Source organism: Delphinus delphis, chromosome 13, assembly GCF_949987515.2.
Source record: "Delphinus delphis chromosome 13, mDelDel1.2, whole genome shotgun sequence".
NCBI classification, from domain to species: Eukaryota; Metazoa; Chordata; class Mammalia; order Artiodactyla; family Delphinidae; genus Delphinus; species Delphinus delphis.
In genome coordinates, this window is record NC_082695.1 from 86,371,443 (window position 1) to 86,395,527 (window position 24,085).

At 48.7% G+C, this 24,085-nt stretch overlaps 1 protein-coding gene across 7 annotated transcripts in view; it reads right to left on the reverse strand.

The window, feature by feature from the left end:
- Positions 1-24,085, reverse strand: part of ZNF516 (zinc finger protein 516) — a 111,063-nt gene that overhangs the window by 34,419 nt on the left and 52,559 nt on the right. The window lies entirely within an intron of this gene.

Consider the following 24,085-nt stretch of genomic DNA (forward strand, 5'->3'; position numbering starts at 1 on the left):
AAAGCTGACAGCTGTGCGTGCTTCCAGGCTGACCGTCTCTGTTCTCTCATCGCTATAAAACAATCTCTAAAGAGCTGTCCTGGGCAGCCCTGTAAGGGGCTACCTCGGCAGACAGATTCTCCTATGAAAGATTTAGCAACAGCGTTCGATAATCTATCTCCTTAACACCTGGAAATAAGGTCACCATGAACACTGGGACCCAATGCACTGCGAGTAGCTCCGCTAAACAAGGCCCAGCCACCCATTCACAAGCAAGGCAAAATGCATGAACAGGGACAGAGACCCTCATCTGTCTAACCTTCAGACAAGAGAGAGCTGTGGAATACTAAAATTCAACTAGAATCCCAATGTGGAACCTGAGATTAACAAACACACACTACTATATACAAAACAGATAAACAACAAGGTCCTACTGTACAGCACAGGGAACTCTATTCAGTATCTTGTAATAACCTATAATGGAAAAGAATCTGAAGAAGAAGATGTACATATATACCTGTATCTATATACACAAACACACACACGACAATCAATTTGCTGTACGCCTGAAACACTGTAACTCAACTATACTTCAATAAAAAAAATTAAAAAAATCATGACACATTCAGTGAGAATTTTTTTGGCCACAGACCCTGTGTCTTACAATTTCCCATATTCTGTAGTGATAGCTTTTCACAATCAGTTGGCAAACATCACTGTGACCATTAAAAAAATAATTTAAAAAATTCATAAAAGTTGTGATTTCAGAGGAATAGACAGCAAATGAGTAGAGATACATAAACATATGTCTACTTCCAATTTAAGCAAATCAAAACAAATACACAGCCTGAAGAGGAGAGTACCGAGAGAAAAGATTTCAGGACAATTAGGCTGAGACTCTCCTGAATGGGGCAGTTCCCCCGTTTCCTCCGCATGGGTGTGCACTGTGTAAAAATTCTATGCTTTGTAGATCAAGGATACTAGAGGAGAGCTCCGATGACCAAATTTTCATGACCGAATTTAATGACAAAAATTTCATTATCAAAATTAATTAAAATGTATAATCAAAATGAATAAAATTCTCTCTCTTAACCTTGCCCTCAGAAGACTATAGTAAATGCCACCACTGGCACAACTCGTTCGCCAACGGAAATGAAAAAGGAAAAAGCGCTAAGAAGATAATTTTGAAGTTAGCAGTATTTTGAGGGGGAAAAAAGGGCAGGCACTTGAATACCACCTGAGGAGAAATTATTTTTCTGGTAGCAACAGTACCATTCACACCAGGGTGAATCACACCCAATATGACACCAAAAACACCCCCAAGGGCCAGTCTCCAGGAGCCACACGGCCCTGCAGCCGCGTTTGATGCTCCAGGTCCCCAAATGAGAGGCCCCGGCGGATCTGGAGCCAGTCTCGGCCCCCCGGGGCAGGGGGCATCTTTCTTCCAGCAGAGACAATCCTGGAATGTCTGGGTGCCATTGCAGGAGGCCCAGCCTAGACCAGCCCCTCAGCCCACCCAAGGATCCTGTGACTCCCTGTACTGGATGCCTTCCTGCTTGAAATACCTGGTGCGGTTTCTATGTCCTGCACTGAGCCCTAACAGGTAAGACTGCCTTGCTTTGTTGGGGGAGGGAGGAACCTGTGACTCTGAAGACTTCAAGTCATTTTGACACAAGGGAAACTTTTCTCTTGCAAATGAATTTCTGCAGTCAACGATACCATCATCCACCTGTAGGCAGCCGTCTGTGAGTCAGGACAGGGGAGGAGAAGAAATCCTCAACTCAGATTCTCACACAGGCTTCCTCTCCCCCAGTTCACCATGTCTCAGGGCATGCAGCTCACACCCCATCAGCAAACACCCCCCAGAGGAGCTGATCACAAGTTCAGCTTGTATCCGTTTAAATACGTCACAGAGCAAACATCCATCCACCCAACCCTCTAGCGACTACACGGCTGCAGCGTGCTCATCTCACCTCCAGTGACGCAAACTTGGGATCCTAAAAGGAGAGAAAACTTTCAGGGGTCAAACAAGAAATAATAGCAGCTGGAATTCCAAGACAGTTTCTGGATTTTAGAGGCCGTGTCCCCGGGACAATTGAGAAGCACATGGAATCCCTCGGGCCAGCACCATCCAACAGAACTTCTCCAATGACGCAAAGGCCCGATCCGTCTTCCCGTCCCGCACGGGAGCCTCCCGTGGCTGGGGGATCAGCGTGTGGGACCAAGCAGCCTTAGGGGTCACGCGCCCTAAGGAGAAAACCTCAAGCTCAGCCGCCTTCCTAATACGCCCAAGGTAGACATCCCCCAGCACACTGGTCGCGGCCTGGGCCTCTTTGCTGCCTTATTCTAGACAAATCTCCCCCCAAATCCGAATACAACAGACTTGCATCAAACACCACTTATTTCAGGCAAGAAAACTTCCAAAGAGTTAAGCAAGTGGGACGCAGCTTAAACTAAGTATTCCTTAATCGAAAGACTCATTCTAAATTCAACTCTTCCTTTAGGATCATGATATCAGAGTTTAGAAACAAGACCGTGCTCCCCGACATTAGGAGAGCGGCAGCAAAAGTAAGGAGATGAGGCAGAATCATCACTGTTGAACACGTGTCATGCACCGTTAACCCCCGGACACGATGGAAATCAGAAGTGTTAGGAACTCCAAAAGTAATGACAAAATACAAAAGCCAAAAGCACCAAACTCAGCAAGTTCTAAAATTGTACCTTAGTCACAAAGAAAGGGCCGCTCTGGACTCGGGAGGCCTGAAACCCAGTGTTAACCTTCCGTCCATAAAAGGAGAAGACAGCTCCAGAGCTCTGAATCTCCTGTCTGCTCTGAGGATGCGAGGCGGTGGCCCTCCTGTAATATCCAGGCATCTTCTGCGCTCAGGCAAAGTGGAAACCCATCTGCACACCTGCACCACCTCCAGCATAAAACGTTTTTAAAAATATGTTACGTATCACTTTGTATTATCAGGTACTTAGATAACGAAGCTAGCAAAGCAGGTAGGTCATCTTAACCTTAAAAGAACCTGAAAAATCCCTTAAGATGAAAGTGTCTGAGACCCAAGGAAGTCAAACCCAAGCGGGTCGGAGACAACAAAACACACTGTAGCCCAGAGGTGCCAGGCGGAGTGGCAGATGGGCACCGTTGCAGCGATGTCATCAATCGTTTTCAGAGTGAGTGACACCGAGGTTCACTGTCCCCTGATGGGGCCCCATTCCTGAGAGCAGGAAAAGGGAGCCAGGGTCCTCACACTTATTGCTCTCAGTGCCTACAGGGCAGGGAACTCTGGCTCCACGTGGTGGGTGGAAGACATGGGGGGAGGGGGAGGGGCAGGGGGCCTCGAGGGACACCCCAACGGGACAGGAGGAGGGCCACTGTGCCCAGCCACTGCCTGCACTCCTGGACTGTCACCCCACCGTCCACGGCACGTGTGTGGCCTGGTAACCCTGCCTCAATCTTCAGGAGAACTGGACTCTGCAATCTGACCTGGTGACCCATAGGGTCAGCCCGGGCGAGAAAGGGGCCACGGATTTCAAACTCCTGTTGCCGGAGCTGCTGTATGCGGGATTAATAAGGGGATGAAAGAGGGGGACCAGCCGAGAACAGGGAGGGCGTGGCCCCTGAGGAGAAGGCAAGAGGCCAGCCCACTGCCAAGATGCGGCCGCAATGACAGAGGTGACCCGTGGCACCTTGGTCGCTCTAGACCCTTCCACCTCAAAGTCTTCTGAACATAGTTGCAGGCAAGTTGGAGGCCTAAAGCACACTCAGTTCACTCGTATTCCAAGAACCTGGGTTTCTTTCTCAGTCTTCTTTCTCATGGTGTCTTAAAAACCCCGAGTCCACCGTTCCTTATCCCCACGCGCCCCCAGCCCGGAGCGCCATCCCACCAATGACACCAGCGGTCAAGCCCGGTGGCCCCCGCCGTGTACCCCTCCTCGCAGAGTCCCTCCTCTGACACCAGATTCCCCATCTGGGAAGAGAGAACCTGGAAACCCAGTCTTCGTCCGTGAAGAACTGAAGGCAGAAGCCAAGTGCTGTGGTTTGGAAACATGACGTGCTGTGTAAATGACCACAAACAAGGCAGGTTCAGACTCAGAAGGAAAGCTTTTCTGTCTCTGAAGTTGGCCCCGTTCTCCGCCCTCCCCCAACCCCAAGCACCCAAACCTGGCCGAAAACATGTAAAGTTGCTTCTGGAGCACCTGAAGTGGAATTTAGCACCTAAATCTTACACACAGCATGTGTGTGTCTGTGTGTAAAATTTGCGGGTACGTACTGACATATCCCTAAATTCTGAACATGCTGAATAGAAATACACTACATATCCTTCTCTGCAAGACCATTAACCTCCTTAACAATAAGCATCCCATGTTATTGGTCTTTAATTCCTTGCAGCCCCACAGCCAATAAACGTTTGTTGAATGAATACATCAATCGAAAGACAGATAGCAGGACTACAGAAATAAAAGGACCCATGTTTTCTATGCAACCACATAGGAATCAACCAACTAAGCCCATTGTTTAGAATTGTATGAATAAAGGGGGAGGGGGAGGCTGGGACAAAGCGAGAGAGTGGCATGGACGTATATACACTACCGAAAGTAAGGTACATAGCTAGTGGGAAGCAGCCGCATAGCACAGGGAGATCAGCTCGGTGCTCTGTGACCACCTAGAGGGGTGGGATAGGGAGGGTGGGAGGGAGGGAGATGCAAGAGGGAAGAGATATGGGAACATATGTATATGTATAACTGATTCACTTTGTTATACGGCAGAAAGTAAAACACCATTGTAAAGCAATTATACTCCAATAAAGATGTTAAAAAAAAAAAAGAAAGAAAATGCTACATGCTTGGTATGGATTATAGCATGATTTTGATATTCTAAATAAAATATTCTCTAGCCAAATTTTGAAAAAAAAAAGAATTGTATGAATAAGATAAACTGCAAATTTCTAAAAAAAATTAAATGGTACAATACTGGAATTTCTAATTGCTTAGCTTTTTCCTCTTATTTTCTACTATTTTTGAGGCGTTCCTACGTTGTTTATTCTATCATACGACCACGATCTGATTTCACTCTCTCAAATAATCAGGCCCCCAAACGCCCCCCCCTTTGGCCCCCCCCCATGGTTCCACCCCACAGAAACTGATTTTATGCTAAGATAGAAAATGTTTTCTCAATCTAACCCACTTCTGGCATGGGTTAAGTGTGACTGGATCAAACTAAAACTGAAACGGGTATTTAAAGAATGATGTAATATTAGTGAACGAGTTAAAAATCTTCATGAAATCCCATGGACGAAAATGTTCCAACACAACATTTATGTATGCGAAATTAGTGAACATCTGTTCCCTTAAAAGGTTTTGTCAAATGTTTTCTCAAATTGATACACTATTTAAACAGCTTATATAACTACCAAGTAGCTTAAGGAATTTTATTTAACTTTTATATTTAAAAAAATTAAATATTTGAACAAAAAGGTTTTCTGAAGAAACTGGTATCACCAAAACCACATTATCCTCTGCCCTTACTCTGAACCAATTCACTTTAAAACTGTACTTCTAATAGAATCTGAAAGACTTCCACATACATACACACACACACATTCCTAAGTACTTAAATAAACTACATCATTTACGGCTGCTTGGCTTTTGGCACTACTCATTGCTCACAATCCCGCTGTGGGATAAAAACCCTGTTTCTTCTGAAACGAGGCATTTCCCTTTTTGTTCATGAATAGCACGCTAGCATGTACTTAAGTAAGATTTCATTGAAAAAAATAATCTTAGGCAAAGTCGGCATACCAGCTATGATTTTCTTCATTCAGGGAGTTTTTTAAAAGTCTGCACCCCTCAAGTTTAATGTGAGGTTTTAAGAGTCAGCTGATCAGCGGCAGGTACCCTGGCAGGGGATGGCGGTGGGCACCCAACAGCCTTCCTGGGTCTGGTGACTTTTTTAAAGCTCAGTGTTTGAGCCCCAACCTATATTCCGACCTACTGAGAACTGTTAGTCAAAGTTACCTTTTCTTAGGTTTTCTTAGATTGTCTTCACCAAAAATAAGGTTTACCTACTACATGAGCTCCGAAGCTTGTTAAAGTGCTCTTCGTCTTGCCAAACTGCCTTAGAATCATTTAATTATGTGAAAGGTAAAATAAGTCAGTAAATTCTTGTTTTGTTCCTAAATAACGGTCTTAATTTTTTTAATGCCGGGTCATGAGAAGGATGATATAAACGTGCGTGTCCGTTCCTGTTCCCACTAAACATTTGAAACTAAACACACAGAGAGTCCGGCCTTGAATCCTTTTCTCAAAAGAAGCGATACACGTACACACACACAGATGTACACGCACACAAACACACACACCAGTCACACTCACAAATGCACACATTACACACCCCACACACGCACCGCGTGAGCGCATCCTGAAGACACGGCTTGTTTCGGAGCTTCTCGCTCCGGTCCCTCAACAAAGCACTGCTGGGAGAGTCAGCGTCAGCCCGACTGTAAAAGGTAAGGTCTTCGCAGCCGTTTCAGTTCCAACCAGCAAGGAGCTCGGTTTGCAAAGGAGTAAATGCGCCGTTAGCAACCTTCTCCAACACCTGGAAGTTCCTTGTTAACTTCCACGAACAGCGTGAGCTGTGCCAGCAATAATCCCTCCATACCAGACACACGGACACTGTGAAGGAAAGACTGACTTCCCACACCTTGTGCTGAATCACTGCATCTCACGGAGAGGGAAGGCCAGGCCCACAGGAAAGACAGACAAAACTTGAAGGATGGAAACCACAGGGCACTAAGACATTTTATGAAAGGTGTGAAAGCTTCATAGTTGGAACACACTTCAGTCCGTCCGGAGGAGGCCAGCTCCACAGCGAGAGAGGTCCCCTGTGTGTCCCACACAGCGCAGGAGACGCACGGCCTTCTCTCTTTCAGGCGGAGCTGGGAAGCCCCCCGGGCCCAGCTCCGTGGGCACCTGGACAGTCGGTCTGGGAAGGCGGCACATGCTTCAGACCACGTCAACGGCCCTGAATTTGCCCATGAGTGACCAAAGCCAAAATCTGCAAGTTTTCCAAACTTACTGTTTGGGGCTTTTTGGTCTTTAGTCAAATATATAACCCTGTTTCAAATCATAAGATGTAACCCAAGCCCAAGTATCAGATTAGGAAATTGCGATTCATATTCTCTATAGCCCTTAAGAAACAGAAGGCAACGGTTCCTAGACTACTTACCCTGAGATTTCATCTGAAACATCTCTGAACAGTCAATGTAAAGCCATCTTTGACGGGAAGTAACTACACACGGAACCTCCACAGTAGTGGAGACCAAGGCTTACAGAGCCATAGGAAGGAAAACTTGGGGAAAGTCTTCATCTTTGGCAAAAAGTATTTCTGAAGATACATGTTTCCCTCCGTCTTACATACTGCCTCCTTCCCAAGTTGAGTCTAGATAAAAAAACATGTACTCCATTTCTCCACTCTCCTTCCTCCAAATTTATCTCCAGTTTCCAATCAGCAAGCAAAGAGGGAAGAAGTATGCAGGCAGGGATGTCCACCCAGCCATCCCCACGCTTGGCCAACACAGCCCCAAAGACCTCCATACAGAACCTGGAGAGCACAGGGTCAGGACGGCCTGGGATACTGAGAAATGAACAGATTTTCACAATGCTTCGCAGCTTGCCACCATCCGATGGCTGCTGTAAAGTTCTGAAATGAAACTTGGCACAGGGTCTCCGCGAGATGCCTTTGAACTCTGAATGCTTCCACTCTGTAACAACTTACCCAGTGGTTCATCTGGTCCCTGATTCCTGACTTCAAAGAACAGGCTCGCGCTGTCCCCGGCAAGGGCAGAGATCTGGGAGCACAGTTTCAATGTTTCACTTCACGACGCTCCCAGCTCTTTCAGCATTTTATTAACCCATGAACACGCGGAAACCAAAGCCGTCAGGACGACTCCAGGAATCCGGAACGTTCAAGACCTGAAAACTTTTCTGCCTTCACCCAATTTGAAAACATTCATGACTTTTTGTCTTTACCGAGGATATCTGCAAGCGGTGTCTCCATTTCTCTAACTCGCGCTTTGTTAAGTATTTAAATAAGTGCATACTCCAAGGACAATTCTTTATGACTTTAACCTATCCCAGTAAGTAATCCTCAGTGAAAACCTGTTATCTCAGAATTCACATCTGACACTTTTCTGCTATTTAAAGCCAAGAAGTAATAAAACTTGAAGGAATTTTTTAATCCCTTTTTTGGATGTAATTAATTATATTAACTTGGTAGCTTTCAATGAGAGAAAATACTGCATAGGAGATTTTATGATTCCTAGAAAGGAAAGAAATGCATAGTTCCTTTTATGGAATTACTGCTGTCACTAAGTTTCTGCATACGTTTCAGAAGTTCCTAGGTCAATATTTACATCTCTAAAGAGAAATGCTATTTAAACACTCAAAGGACAAAACGGTGCTCACCTATTAAATGTGAAATCCTACAATTTTGCTAGTTTTCAAGTTGCAAGTTTCTCCGCTTAGGGGTCAAATACAACTGTGAATTTTTTAAAGTAAATTATAAGCAGTCTGTTGGTATCAATAAAATAAGTATGTCAGTAAAATACAGTCTTTTAGAATTTCTCTTTCCCAATGCTTTTGGGGTCCCCAATGCATGGTTTCACCGCTGAGAAGGACATCCTCCATCAACAGTAACTCACTCAGATCCCCGCCTGAAATAAACTGGCCTCATATGTGGGAAAAAAAAAAAAGGAAAAAGAAGATTGTGTTTCTTGGACTAGCCTTACATGTGAGAGTTAAGGTGAAAACAACAACGCTTTAGCAAAAATTTCATTCAAAATGTAATTAGGGCTTCCCTGGTGGCGCAGTGGTTTAAAGTCCGCCTGCCGATGCAGGGGACACGGGTTCGTGCCCTGGTCCGGGAAGATCCCACATGCCGCGGAGCGGCTGGGCCCGTGAGCCATGGCCGCTGAGCCTGCGCGTCCGGAGCCTGTGCTCCGCGACGGGAGAGGCCACAGCAGTGAGAGGCCCGCGTACCGCAAAAAAAAAGGTAATTAATCTCTATTTTCTCTTGAAAACCTGTAATATAGTGCTAAGCAAGAGAAAAAGGAACAATCGCTTTAAAAATATAAAGAATTTAGTTGTGTGTCAAAAACTGAACAAAGGATGACAGACCCAGTTTGCTACTAAGTGAAGATACAAATGTCTTTCTGCTTGAGGCAACTACAGAAATGTCACACAGAAGAAGCAGGGGCTGCGGAGAGGGGGTCTGGATGGGACCCGAGGCCTCGTTTCCCAGGTAAGAAAAGAGACACAAAAAGTCTGTGGAGAGCCGGTGTCCAGGAGGGGCTGGAACCCCGTTTCGACAGGGCTCCTGGGTATCTCACGCAGTCTCACAAACAGAGCCCGTCAGCTGGGAGAAGACCCGTGAAGTCACAGGCTGTCCCCTCTGTCTCTGAATGCCACGAATGAGTCACATCTCCAGCTTCCAAGACCCCGTGGGCACCAACTGTCCAGAATTGTACATTAAACTGTAAATAAAAGCTAATAATATATCAAGTTTTTAAAAACGGGTAACAGAACTATTATTTGTCAGACGCGTGCGGGTGTATGCGTACACGCACTCCTGTAAGATATAAATGTGTTCGTGTATAAAGAGTGTAGCCAAAGGAGATGCACAGGAAGGCACAGCTGGACCAAAAACTCAACCATGGTGGCCTCTGAGTAAGGATGTCACTGTTTTTTCCTTGTTCCTTATCTGCATTTTCTACGATGATTACACTGTGCGTAACGTAACGGTCCAGGAATGTCCATCAGAATATACGCACTAAAAATACGAACCATCTCGTAACCACAGTTTTTTTACATTCGTTTGTGCCCAAATGCCAAGGAATCGGGGCTGTGCGAGGCCCCGTGGACCAACAGCCCAGTAACCTGGTGCCCAAGCCTGGCAGAGACAACAACCACCCCGGCCAGGTCAGCACGATGGCAGCCAGGTACCGCAGTGGCCCTGACACGGCCAACAGCTCCAGGGGCGAGGATGCTTTTTGTTTAATATTTGTCTAATACCTGCGTTTCTGTAGTTTTTCATTCTTAGGAGTCACTTACTGCTGCTCTCATTTCCTGAAGATCTCTGCTGGGCTTGAGATTTAAGGAAGCTGCGCATCCCATCTCCAACCACAACTGCTCAACTGTCTGACGCTGTGAAGCCCTTCAAAGCACCTCTCACCTACGGCCCCCCTCCTATCACCATTCCACCCCCTCATCTCGGTACAGGGCACCTTACCACATACCCGAGTCCCAGAAAAGTAACCTGTCAAACTGCTAGAATCGGTAAAATACTAGACGTGGGAGAAACCCAACCAGCTGAAGCTACGGTCATGTAGAGTTCTCATTTTAAGGGCATACACACTGTTTGGGGGACTATTTACATGTGGGGAAGGTGGAGGCAGGGGCAAGGGTTACACTATTTTATGGAAAACAGCAGATACCTAAAGAAAGTAATTTCTAAATCTGAGAGATGATCAAAAGAGCCTGGACACAAAAGCAATTCCTGTAGCTATAAAAGTTTACGCTTCACATGCCTTTATGCGTCTTAAAATGCTGGGGGGTACACCCCCTGAAAGTGTTACATTCTAAAAAACAAAGTACATATAAACCGGTTGTTCAAAAATAAAATTGCATTTTTTCTCAAAAAGTTTTATGTGGGGCAGTTAAATTCCCAGAGTCTCCCCCAAACGGGTACTTGACCTGACAATCGCTGAAGGTTACTGAACTTCCACAGATTACGGCGATCTTTTGAAGATGCTAATAACAGACCCCAAAAAACTTGGTGATTCCCTGCCCCCCACAAGAAAAAGGATAAATAGAAGAGAACAAAGAGGCAGGAGAACTCCGAATTCTGAAGGTCAAGTGAAACACTACCAAGGTCAGTGAAACACTATTCTCACGGATATGTCCCACCGTCAAGAGAGACCACGGACTCGGAAATGTTCAAAAGTGGTGACAGCTTAGGAGTCACCCCGAGTTTAGGCCGGGGCACGTCGGAAAGGGGGACGGAGACGTAGCCTGAGGTGACGTTCAGGCTTCCATAAGCCCTGAGACAAAGGAAGGGCCAAACCCCCAAGAGCACAGCTCTGGCCCGGCTGCTACTGCTTTCCTGGCCGCCCGGTCAGAGGGCCTGGCCCACGTGCCGGCTGCACAGGAGCAGAAAGTGGGGGGATGGACACAAACCTGGCAGGTCCCAGGTCCAGGCTCCCTGATTTAAGGGACAGGTCACACGTCCGGGGCGGGGCACGCCCTGAGCCCTCGGGCTCCACCCCGTCTCAGAGCGGAACAGAATCCAGCCCGAGCCCCTGGTGAGGTCTGTGCTGGCGAAGCTGCCACCTCGTCCCTCACTCTGCCCTCACGGAAACCTGCCGGATAGCTCAAGGCAAGGGCTGGCTTGAAGGACACACGGGGCACTGGAGTTCCCTACTCTCCAAACAGCCAGTGTCTTTTCAAAACACCCGAGCAGGACCGATGGGTGACATCATCCTAAAATAAATCCGATGAAACTTTCCCAAGCCCACGATGGAGTTATTATGTAAGAACTACTCTAAACTACAGAGGGATGCCTATATTTTGGCAACACTTCACCTTTCTTTGTCTTACTTACAGTAAAAAAGTATATACATTGTGCCACAGAACATGTATTTTCAAGAGAAAAAGAAGTTTTTGAAGACATTTCCATAGATCTTAGTCACCAGGCAGGTCTGGCACCCAAGCCATCATGGGTCTTTCTGTCTCATGCATGGATCAATCTGGGTCACTTTGGCCTTTTGAAGGCAGGGTTGTTTTATTTTCCTCTTAACTGATTAATGCACCAGAAAATCAATGATTATCATTGCTTATTGCTATTTTAAGTAAAAGTACGGCTACTTGAGCAATTTAAAGTAAATCCCAACCAGACTGACATATACACACTGCTATGTATAAAACAGATAACTCATGAGAACCTGCTGTACAGCACAGGGAACTCCACTCAGTGCCCTGTGGTGACCTACATGGGAAGGAAATCCAAAAAAGAGGACATATATGTGTACATAGAGCTGATTCACTTTGCTGCACAGCAGAAACTAACACAACATTGTAAAGCAACTATACTCCAATAAAAATTAATTAAAAAAAAACAGAAATGCATGAAGAACATGCTCTTTCAAGAGAAAGAAAAAGCCATCGGCCATAGGGAAGCAAGGACATGCATTTCTCTGGGCATCTGTGACAGACTGCCAGCGTCCTGACCTCCTACGGATTAACCCTGTCAAATTGATCATTGAATGAATACCTTTCTTTCTTCGTAAGAGAAAAACCCATAAACCACAGAATTTTAAAATTAAAAAAAATAAGATAAAGTAAATCCCAGCCAACTTCAGCCGAGCTGTTATACATGCTAATCATGCCAACCTGGTCTTTGGTGGCGTTGATCGGAACCCAGTAACTCACTGCTGTCAGCTGCGGGTGTGGGGGAAACGGCCCAAGCGAGGCCGAGGCGGACACTTCGTGGACAGAAGCCAGGGCATGATGCCATCCCGACCCCCTAGGTGGTGTCTGTCCACCCAAAGGGCTGCGGCTCCAGGTGGCAGGTCTCAGCATCCTCCCCTTCAGGAGTCAAGGGTGAAGCACGCGCACGCCTCCCCCCGCCACCGCCGCTCAGCCCTCAGGGCCCGGCTGTGGACCCAGGCAGACACTGGGGATCAGACACAAGCAGGGCTGTCCCTGAGACCGTGAGACTGGGGACCAACTTTCTGGAAACCGAGGAATCAGAAGTGGAGGTCAATGCAACCGTCGAAACAAGTATGGTCTCGAATTGAAAGGACTAAGTACGAGGCAGTTCTAAGACTACAGGAGAAGTGTCTCCACGTTTATGGCGAGGTGAGGACAGGAGACACCCAGACAGCGACTAAACGGAAAGGAGTCGTGGACCAGACACACCTGCGCAAACAGACCACAGCGAGGAGGGTGACCTTAGGAAGAGAAGGTGTGTTTCCAATTCTGCCAAGAAAAGGACAAGCCAAAGAGTTTAAATTGCAGGCAGTAAAGGCGAGAAGGAAATCTCAGATTATAAAATACATCAAACCGGAAAAATAAAACCATCTAACGTAATTCTCCTCTGCACAAATCTTGAGGATTCGCAGAGATAATTCACGTTTGTAATTGGTTGGTGGAGTTTTACCTAATGAAAGAACACAAGCGGTCCTCTCAAACTCGTATGCAGTCCTGCAACCAAATGTTGCATCATCTTGCAGACTGGCGTCGGCATGGAAACCCTGCGCTGAGCGCATCTCAAGGCTTAGACTGGGATACACTCAGAGATGCCAGGAGTCCCCTTCCGAAAAGGTCAGCGAAAACACGTTTCCACACCAGGGCTCACGTGCGCTCTTTCCGAGGGAAGAATCCCCAGGAGGAAAACACCCACAAGCCCTTTTACGGGCTGGAAAAGGAGAGGTTACAGGGATCAAACTCTGCAGTTCTCAAGTCCCTCCGGGAGAGAGATGCAGCCCCGTCCTTCCTGCACGTTCCCACAAATGCTCCCCTGATGTGACCTGGAAGGACCTCGCCTCAAACACCAGGTAAGCGACACGACAGGACGAGACATCTGTTGGCAGATGTCTGGATGCTCACCTCTGAACCTCATTCAGGTGAGTCAGGACCTTCCGCTGACTCAGGAAGGCCTCATCTCAAGGTGACATCAGACTCCAGAACCTTCCATTTCAATTACAGACCAATCTTTTAAAATGAACTCCAGAGCTCTCTGTATACTCTGTGACGTCAGAGGGATGGGAGGAACCCACTGCTTTGGGGACGTTTCCATGTGCATCGTGGAATCTACAACTGATAAGTCAGTAATTCTTCAACAGTTCAAACCCGGGACAAAGGACTCTCAAGGCAGTGGTGATCTGCCAGATTTTGCTTCACATATTTACGGAATATTCTCTTAACCAAAACTAAATAAGGGTAGATCACACACAGGCAAAATCAATTCAGAATCAGAAGAAATACATCCAGTAAATAAACCACTTCAGGACTAGAACCGAATTCCTTATGCTGCTCTGGGGGAGGGGTAGTCAGTCATCAGTCATTATTGACTATTATTTGTGAAAATCACAGGCTACAGATCACAGACCACTGAGATTACAAGACACATCTCTACATCTGGAGAGCCCAGGTCTAGAGCAGGATCTAAAGGAGTCTTGGGTCTCTTTTTATTTTGAATTAAGGAGACAGGCCCGTGTGTGTGAGCTAAGTTTCAGCGGTTAAGGTTGGAGTCTTCTATTTTTACACCTTGACTCTTAGCAGATTCTTTGGGGCATCTGCAAGGGTCCCACAAAGTCAGGGCAAAGCTGTGACCCCAATACTACACCCACCACGGAACAGAACTGACCCAAGAGACAACAGCCAGCTTCAGCCCAGAAGCTACCAAATTCCAAACAGAACGGAACTTCCCGTCCTGATGACTGACGTCTGTGCCAGAGAAGCAACCCCTGCAGTATTCTTCTTCTCTAGGACGCGTTTCAGTAGCTTTCAGCATCACGGTTCCCCGTGCTGTGTGGTGCACTCCAATGTGTCACGTCATTCTGGCTCCAGGTGCTTTGTTGAATATCTTCTGTGTTAGAAAATGCTAAGATTTTTTTCATCACACAAAGAGACTAAAGGCAATTGTTGTTTTCTCTTGAATCTCTTTTTCCACCAGCATTGTTTTGACCCTCAACATGGCTAATGCACGTGTTCAAAGTATTAACGCGCGTAAACAATAGAAAGAGAGGTATCTCTACCAGAAGGCCCTCCCCTTTTCTCCCTCAGCTAATTATCCTTCGAACATTCACAGCCTGAGGTCCCAGCACCTCCATCTAGTAGTAAACAGAGCTGCTAAACAGGCCTTGGTCGGCCAACGAGCAGGCCAGGAAACAAGACCAGATGTTTCCCGGGTGCCCTGAAATAACCACCTGCCGGAAGATTCACCCAGAGACGGGCACCAGGTGACACACAGGCTAGCCAGGTAGTGTGAATTTCACACCGAGGACAAGTAGCTTTTAGCATATGTCTCAAACATTACGTGGGACGTGCCTATACTAAAAAAAAAAAAAAAAAAAGTATTCGATGTTTATCTGAAATTTTTTAAATTTTTTATTTACTAAACCTCTAACGTGTTCTCAACTAAACAAATACTTTATTTACATGAATGACTTCAAAGGAAACACTTGTGTGAATTAGACGCACGGTCCAAAAACAACGTGTGAACGCTGATGGAGACACCAACGTTATGTATCATGAAGAAAATTACTTCTCATCTAGATGCAGTATCGCTCATTTACTGAGAAGAGCTGAATGTATGCATGGAATACAGAGGAGAAGCCAGTATTACCTTCAAAGGACCCAAACCACAGGGCAGGCACTTAACTAATGACTGTGATGGGGCCTCTCGGAGCCTCGGTGACTCCAAAGGTCCCTCCCGTGCAAGCGAGGGCCTACCTGCAGCCCCTCATTCCTGCACCTTCTCTGGGCAGGTTGCCAAGACATCCCACCCCCAGTCCCCGGCCCGAGGCCCTGCTGCTGGGCTGGGCTTTGGGGCAGAGCATGGCTGGGAAGGGGAGGTTCAGGACTGTCCAAGAGCGAAAGAGAGAACAGGCACGGCTCTAGCAGGTGCAAGGTAGCCTCCCACCGGCTCCTCCTTGGTCCCTCCTACCTGCCTCTGCCCAGCCAGTGCAAGCAGCGTAACAGAACAAGCTCCTGACGTCTGGAGTCACTTGGCTTCAACGCTTATAACTGTCACGATCCGGAGAAAGCGTCCTTGAACCTCCACCTCAGATTCCCCGCTAACACCCACACCCCACTGGGTTAGGATGGTTTACCAAGCCTCCAGATGCTGGGTGAAGAAGCTAGCACGTGGACATTCGTGTGTAATAGGATATTTCAAGCCAGTGGAGGAAAGACTGATGACAGAATAAATTATGTTGGAAAAACTGGAGAGCAATATGGAAAAAATGTGCAAACGTCTCACAGAATACGTCACAAGTCCCACGTGATGAGCGCAATGTGTAATAAGGTAAATGTCATAAGGCAAACTAGCTTTATTCAATGGAAATATTTTAACAGTAGGGTAGGGGGTGCCTTTCTAAGTGGTGTGTAAAACTGAAGAACCGTAAAGGGAAAAACTGCCAATCCTGGCAGCTGTAGAGCTTCTGCAGTAAAAGACTTCATAAAAAAGTCTTTTATTAAACTAGGAGACAGTATTTAAAGCAAAAAGATTCATATCCACAACATATGAAGCGCTCCTATAACATAGTAAGAAAAGGACAAACAACGCATTATAAAAATGGGCAAAGCGCGTGAACAGGTATATCACACAAGAAATACAAATGACCAACAAACATGAAAACATGCTTATTCTCACAGAAACTATGAAAACAGAGATCAAAGCAATAAATGTATAACATTTTTCCTTTGGGGCAGCAACTTTAGTACCTTTATAACACCCAGAATTGTTGAAGGTCTGGGACCATGGGCCCAACTCATAAACTGCTGGTGGATGTGAGGATGTTACAACCTATCTGGCAAAATCTTCTGAAATATGAAATGTGCAAACCCCTCAAACCAGCAATTTCATTAAAGAAACGTATCATGAAATTCTCCTAAGTGTTATCAGCACGTTTACTGCAGGCTCTACTTGTAATGAAAACTGGGAAAAAACTTCCATGTCCATCCACAGGCAAATAAATTACGATCACGTTCCGTCTGACGCAGGTCAGGAGACACTCCATGGATGTGGCCGACTCCCAAGGCATGCTGTTGGCTAGAAAAGCAAATCACGCAACAAAACAAGTAAAACGATCTTATTAAGTATCAAAACGAGAAAAACAATGGCGCACGTGTATACACTGTGTACGTAAATATTCTTTAAAGACCTGAGGGTACAAAATAAACATCTCCTGAGTGGCTGAGGTGGGGAAGCACGGCTGCAGAATGTGGACTGTTCGCCACGTGTTCACCAAAGACTTGTCCGTTTTGCAAAGAATGAACAGAATTCTAACATCAGTTGCACGTGCCAGCCGGGATCCGGCCCGTGAAATGTTAGCCCTTGCTTGTCCACCTCCATCACTGCCCCCGTGACCCATGGGGGCCGGGGACACAGGCTCTGGAGGAAAGAAGCAGAGAAGAGTCAGTCGTCAGCCTGGGCACGGGGCTGGACAAAGGTAGCCTTGGCCTCTCCCCTCCTCACTGGGGGGCAGGAGAGCTGGGGTAGCGGTAGGATCAGTCCTCAGGCAAGAAGACCAGGTCTGGGGGACCCTAACCTTGCCCTGGAAGGCCTCCCCCCACCAAGGGCATCCGAGGGAGCTGCGAAGTGACACGCCCCCTGCAGCCAGGACAGAGGGACAGAGTTGGGGGTGGGGATGGCAGCAGTGGAGGTTCCCAGGAGGAGGCCTGTGGGAATGACAAGGGCAGGGTCACGGCAATCTGTTCCGGGCGCACTGGTCACAGTCTGGGATTCTGTCTCTGGCCTTGGGACACAGCCAAGACAACAAGCACAGGATCCTGGGAGACTGGACAGACTGCCACGTGTGCCCACTGCTGCCCTACATCAAGTCTGGTCGTGCATGCTGAGCACTGGGTGCGAGCGGATGTCCTGTTTCCTCCCACTTCCTTACTCCCCTTTGCCCATCTGATAGGAAGAGGAGCGAGGGGGAGGAGCCTGAACAGGATGAAGCTGACCAGTGGCCAGCTGGGTGGGCGCGGCTGACGCTGGACCAACAGATGGCGGGAAGGAAAGAAGGCCCCTCACCTGCCCTGTGCACCTGCTCTGGGAGGCTCCCAGATGCGGCACTGCTCCAAAAACTTCTACGAACTTGTACTACACCCCCCATACACCAGACCTTTAAACTCAGAGGAAAAGATCTTCAACACAAGAAGGAAAACCCAAGAAATTCGGACCCAGAACAGAAAAGAAATGTGGACATTTAAAAGGGATCCAAGAATCACGTCTGCCCAGTGCTGTCCAGCTCACCGGGCAGCTCCGTGTAAGCGATTTCATCTCTTCCCAGCTAACTTTCAAGCACGATGCCCTTTTGTAACCGGGGTTTCAAAACATATCAAGAATTGGTTTCTGACTTGTGAGCAGGCTGTCACCATGGAAACTGCAGAGACTCTTTTCTCTCGTTGGTGTTGACACACAACCTGTCCAGAACCTCGTGTTCAGAGTTTCCAAAATTTCCCAAGTCAGGACTTTGCAATCCCTTTCTTCACACCTGGAATTCAGGAACTCTGTAAGTCACCTCCCCAGTGCCACATTTTAACTGCACTGTAAGGCTAGTAATGACACTCCTCTGTCAGCCAAGGAGCTTTACAAGAAAAACAGCTTTTAAGGGTTTAATGCCTGTTTTCAACCTCATGGCCATGCCCTACCAAATTTCATCATTTCTGAGAAAACAGCCCCAAATCATATTTCTTAAAGATGAAAATGTTCACTCCACCCCATTACTATGCATTTCAAGTCCAATACTGGATTAATCTGTATCAATCATATCTCATGAATTCTACAGAAATCAATTTTAAAAAACCAAGAACATCACAGACAAGTTTTCAATCAAAGCAATTACGGTACCTAGGAGTCAGACTGGGAAACTGACCATCATTCCAACGTCAAAAATGGTGTTCTCCAACGGGCCAGTCCACTGACAGACTCTTCAATCACTGGATTACTGTCTGCAGGAACAACACGACTTCGTGATTTTGGCGGAAGCTGCCATTCCCCAGCAGGTTTCAGAGATCAGGCTCAGCTTCTGCTGAGCCCGTGGCATCTTCTATAGGATGACCAACCGGGCATCAGAGGGTACCGCTGGGTTATCATTTTAAATGATATACTTCAGTAACCAATCAGGTTATTACGTGAACAGAGTAGTCATAGTAAAACCGGAATACAGTTTAGTCACAGTGCTGAAAGTAATTATTCTGGAGTTCTCAAAAAGAACATGAGTAATACTCAGATCTCACACATTGTTAGGGGAACATATTTGGCAGCCAGAGTCAGCCCAAATGTCTTACTAATCTGTGAAAAAACGTCTCTCAAATCAGTGGCTGCCTTTGTAAATAAAACAGAAGACAAGGCATCCTTTAAGCGGATGCGACTACACTGACCGCACACACAGATACCGGTAAAATTCCAGTAATGAAGGTGGGACCTTCTAATCTTTAATCCAGAGAAGACTATCCCTAGCTTTTTCAACTCTAGTAAAATATAGATCTGAAACCACAATCTGTTTTAATACGCAAAGGCTTAGACAAAGCGTGTAGGCAAATACTGGATCAGATCAGTAGCCTACGAAGGTTTCATGAAAAACCAGCCTCAGAATAGGTCAGGCACACAGGAAATTAAGAACTTAAAAAAAAACAAACTTACAAACGAAAAAATTAAGAACGTGTGCCAGAGACACGTACACAACAAAAACACTTACCGAATAAAACCTAAATGCTTGAGAAAAGAGAATCTCAGCTAACTAAATGATTCACTGTACCCACAATGAACACGCAGACCACGGATGATACAAATGGATAGCGCCCACGGTACAGAGCCGGCTGAGCCGCCATGTGCCACGGGAAGGACGGTACATCCTGAAAGAAGAGGCCGCCTGAGCTCTGGGCGGGGCTGCTTCCGAGGTCACGGGCGCTGACTGTGAACTTCAGACTCCCCGTGGGCTGGGCCAAGGCAGGAGCAGGAAAGGGATGCTTGTCTCAGCAGGAAAGACCCCAGGGCTGGGGGCGAGGGCACAGGGCCTCTGCAGCTTCTCAGCATCTGCACACCGAGGACTCCCCTGGAAAGACATCAAGGACTCGCCCAAGGGCTCCAAGTCCCAGCGCCCCACACCATCCCTAGACAGTCCGCAGGTCCCCGCTCTGCCTCGGTCTTGGGCCCTCGAGCGCCAAAGCTGTGTCCGCCACCGACTGCGCACCAGGCCCACCCTCCAGTCACAGCCCCGGCCCGGGTCAGGGATCAGCCCAAGCGCACGTGCGGCACGCGGACCCTGAGCCCCAGGGCGGTCGGGTGGGCGAGGCGTCCAGCTCCCGATCCTTATACGGCCACCAGGCATGGGGACGCTGGCAGCGAGGTGGGAAACCCTCGGGGACCTGAGTCGCCACATCCTGGGAAGCCAGCCATGACCGTGAGCGGGGTCAGAGCTGACCGCACGCACACCAGCTGCCACGCACTCGGCCGTCCAGCATTGCAAACGCTGAGCCCGCTTCTGCTCCTCCGGTGATAAAGGTTCACAAAGAGCCCGGGACGCAGACCCCAATCACGGCGCCCACAGGAAACACGCAGGATCAGAAGTCGTGAGAAAGGCTCCTTGCAGAATACCAAACTCACCAAAAATCACCCCAAGCATAACTAACTCCAGCCCATCCAAAAAGGCCACGATATTATTTCGCGTTGAAGCGGCCCTTTCAACTTAAAAACTTTGCAGGATCACAAGAAGTTCATGTTAAACACTGTTGGTTAATCCATGGCTACTATTACTAGTCGTTGCCACTGTTACGGACACGTGGCGACTAGACAACTTGGTGAGCATCCCCGCTGCCCCAGGGCTCAGCCCCTCCCAGGAACACACCATACCTCTCCTGGGAGTTCACCGCGGATGGAGGATGGACCTAACCGACCCCTCCCGGTGGGGCTGCCGGCCACTGCGCAGTCAAGATCACCGCGGGGCGCCAGGACGAACACCTGGGCCCTGCCCACAGAGAGCACAGTCCCAGGAGAGGGACGTGCCCACCGTGTGAGGCACGAGGCCGACGCCACGAAACTGCAGAGACGCAGCAATTCCAGGAACACAGTGGGTCCGGGTTGGAAGTGAGAGTCCGGGCGGGAGGGACTTCCAGCCTCCAATGTGCTCGCCGGGGAAACGGGCTGCTCGGGCCCCCAGAGGGTGAGTGGGGAGCTCTGGGCAGGGCACTCGGGGCACAGAGAAGGTGCAGCGGGGGAGACGGGGAGGCAGGTCAGGGCCACGGCTGTGGTCCCAGGAAGCCAGTGTCACGAGCGGGAACTCCTCTGCTTGCAATGACAGCATCAAAGGGCTGAGCAGATCAGCCAGCCACCTGGGCACTTTCAACCAACGGTAGGAAGCAGGGGTGCTGTCAGGTGTGCCCCACCACCGGTCCAGACAAACATTATGATCACGCTTCTGATCACAAACACAGGCAGGGGCGTCAGTGCTGGCTGGAATGACATGTCTACAACAGCAGGGACAAGGCACCGTCTCGGGGGTGACACCCCGGCTCAGCAGGTGTGAACCTCACTTCCAAAGCCCAGGTCATCCCCCTGCAGAGCTGACCGGGACACACCCCCACTGATCAGCACCTGACGGTTCAGAAGCAAAATCAGTTCAACCCACCTCTTCACATGGAAGGCCACACCTCAGGGGACTGGGGTGAGAGACCCAAATTCCGTTGTTTCTACTCACCACTGATGGGTCACATCTACCAGGAGGGCTCTCATGCTTCACACGAGAGGTCACAGGCTCCTGTCTGAACTGGAGGAGACCAAGCTCCTCTTCCTGACATGTGAACCACAGGGAAAGAGCGGAAAATCGTAGCCAGCATCACCCATACCGCAGACTGGGGAAAACTAAGTGCAGCGGGGCAACAGGACAGAAATAACAGGATTTAGGATGTGAAGCAGAGACGGAAAAGACTGGAAAGCAGGCACATCAAATAAGACTCTGTAAACACAGTGCAGGCGTTTTTCCTGGACTCCAGGAACATCGGGAATTTTGCCTTCAGACGGCACCCACTCGATATTTGCCGCAGGCAGGCAGCCTCCTGGTGACAGGGTGAAGCCGGCACCGCACGCCGCCAAGCACGGGCTTCCACAGAGCTCGGCAGGGCTACCTCCATCTCCGTTGCCTCCAGGGTGGGTGGGAGTGGAGACTGGGGATCTGGAGCCCTGGACGGGGCCTGAGCCATCCTGGGACCACACGCTTCTGCCCCTCAAGTGACCAGCCAGGACACACACCCTCTCCTAGGCTGGGAGACGGACCCTGTGGACCCTGATTCTGGTTCTAACTCTTGTACCAACAAGAGCCGTGTGGACAGGATGTCCAGGCCATGCCAGGCACCTAACAGGGACACGGTGGCAACAGCCCTGCTGGTGGCGATCCCAGCCCCCATAGTGCCACCCAGGAAGCAGACACACAGGGGTTGAGGACTGAAGACACACAGCTACCTCGTGCGAAAGGAGAACCTTAACCTAGGCGACCCCGCTCACGTGCCTCCCACCACCATGCTGTCCTCGGGCAACAGACACACCTGGAGGCTCTGGGCAAATTACAGTGACTCCCCCTATGCCTTGGTTTCCTCTCTGTTAAAATGGGGGGGGCAGACCATTCCCAGCTCTAAAATTCTATGATTCTATCTTGTGTGAAGGAGAGAGATGGAGACAGAGAGACAACGAATCAAGTGTTGGAACTTTGCTAACAAACAAAAGGGTCTGCATGGTGTCTGCTTAACGACGCTGAGGACCGTGCATCCCACGTGTCTGTCTCAGTGTCAGGAAGAAAATCCGGAATATAATCTCCACAGTCTCACGCGTTTCACAGCATAATACGTTCCTTCTGGAAGGTCGGGGATGCAGCGCTGTGTTCCAGCAAATTTGAACGTGCACGCCAGGCACAGACGACCAATGTCTGAAGAACCAGAATGTAGTAAGCACACCTCTAAGGCACTATTCTCATCCTAACGCAATCTCCCTGGATAATTCGGAGGCGTATCAGGGGACCACGGGGCCAGTGAATAATCACCGTCGTCTCCGTGCGCGTGCTGACGGAGACGCTTCCGGTGGCTAAGATGCTGACGAAACCACAGGGCGCTCTGCCGTCGGCTGTCAAGTGCACCTGGATACTTTTCGTAAAGAATCCACTGCACTTTCCTACTGAATAAGAATTTAATAGGAGGGTTTTCAAGTCTCACTTTATTCCCAACTAAGTCAACTCCTCGATGTTCAGGACAGTAGAAAACACTAAGGGTGGTGTCACCCTCACATCTGGCTGAAAGGCATCCGTCTGCCGTTTACGGTCCCTCTTCTGTAATCTGGAATCAACCAGCTCTTCCTTGATCTCCACCTCTGCTGTCCGGACTCTCCTTGTCACCGGTCCCCACCCTGGTGCTGTGCTCCAGCCGCTGGCTGGCACATGGCAGAGAGCATCCCAGGCTCTGTGGCCTGGCACCTGCGCCAGCATCACCACGGCCGGGGCACTTCCAGAGTGGCCGACCAGCCTGCGTACGGACATTTATTAGGTATCGCTCAAGACGCCTGTGTGATGAGGAAACTGGGCCCGGCGAGCTGGACTGAACGGTGTCCGAGGAGAGCTGACCGCCTGATTTCACCTGTACCAATTCCGAAGGCTCCTGTTCAGTGGGGGGCCCCGGTACCACGTAGGACTGACACCGCTCAGGATCACAGGGTTTGTAATTGTACCGGGTTGTTCCCAGATGTGCCTGCTGCTTTCCCCCAGTTACACGGATTCTATTTCCCATCCTCTCACTTTATTCATGTTCTCTCCTCCTTGGTCTCCTACCCCTCGTTCTTTGTGGTGTCATTTTTAGCCTCTTGGGCGGTGGGGCGGGGGGGGAGGCATGGATGAAGCCCTGTGTTAAGATAAAAGTCCTTCCCCATCACTGAGCATCGGAGATGGGAACCAGGCGGGGCTGCAAACAGGTCCCAGCTTCCCTGCTCAGAACATGTTCGCCCTGCACCAGAAGGACGGTGGGGAGAATCCGTCCCCTTGGAGCTCCTGCTCGATCGCAAAGTAAACGCTAAGAATAAGCAACAATAAAAGCCTCCCGTCCCAGCAGGCCCGGCCGCCACTGCGAACACCCCTCCCAGGCCCACCTCACACTCCACACTCTGACCTTTGTCCCTGATTCCCCCGAAATCCTGCTTCAATGGGAGGACGTGTAACATTTCCTCCCTAAGCTGTTCTGATGACCGTCCACGGCCTATCAAAAAAAAAATAATAAGATTGGCCGGTTAACCTTTTGGAGAGCTGCATGACCACAGCCTGACCCGCCGCACACAAAC